The sequence below is a fragment of the Elephantulus edwardii genome, unplaced genomic scaffold (assembly GCF_000299155.1).
Source record: "Elephantulus edwardii isolate Elephantulus edwardi_28Jun2011 unplaced genomic scaffold, EleEdw1.0 scaffold00450, whole genome shotgun sequence".
Classification (NCBI taxonomy): Eukaryota; Metazoa; Chordata; class Mammalia; order Macroscelidea; family Macroscelididae; genus Elephantulus; species Elephantulus edwardii.
In genome coordinates this window covers 1-865 of record NW_006400200.1, presented here as the reverse complement: position 1 = coordinate 865, position 865 = coordinate 1, and positions in this window count along the sequence as shown.

Genomic DNA, 865 nt, shown 5'->3' with positions numbered 1-865 from the left:
AAAAAAGATCTATTACTGTCTTTGGCTGATAAAACTGTTTTCTTCCTCTCTGAGAGCTTTGAATATAAAGAATGAGATGTGTGAGACTGCAGTCAGTGAAGAAGAGAAGGTCACTTGTAGAGAATTAAGCAGAGAGATAGGATTTGGGCGTGAACAGAGGTACTTCATGTCCCTGATATTGAGGAGGACCCAAGAATTTATCAGTGAGAGAAACAGTAAACATTTATGATTCTAGAAACCTCCAATAAGCATATTATATTTATATTTAATTCAAAATAAAAATTAATCCCACTTCTGGAACTCCTTTTTTTTTTTAACTCCTCTCAGTTTCCTAGATAACACTTTCCTTGGCCAGCTCTGCCCACTTCTTAGTGGGTCCATTGTAATACTCACACCACGCTTCAAAGATTTTTTGGATACTCTCCTCTTACTGCTAAGCGATTACCACATGAGGAGTGGTTTGATAGCCTTTGCATTTTTCCTTCTGTGAAGAAGAGGAAGAAACTTAACACCTTTATGGGAAAACAGAGAAGCTGAAATTACGTATCATGTGGGTCCTATTTTGAGCATTTATTTAAAAACAAGCTGCAAATGATAGTGACCAAATCTGTGTCAGCATAAAGCTGTGGTTTGTACAAATTTCAATGGCTAATTTTTCAGAAGAGGATCACCAAGTATTTCTTCCAAGTTATCACTCAGTGGACTTGGGCTTTCAACTTTTCTGTTTACAACCGAACATGTTAGCCACTTGCACCTCTCAAGGACCCTCAGAGCTGAAGCTGAGGAAAATTAAACCAAATCCAAGGCAACCAAAATATGACTTTGAGTCTATCCCACCTGAATTTCAGAACCATCTCAGGAACAG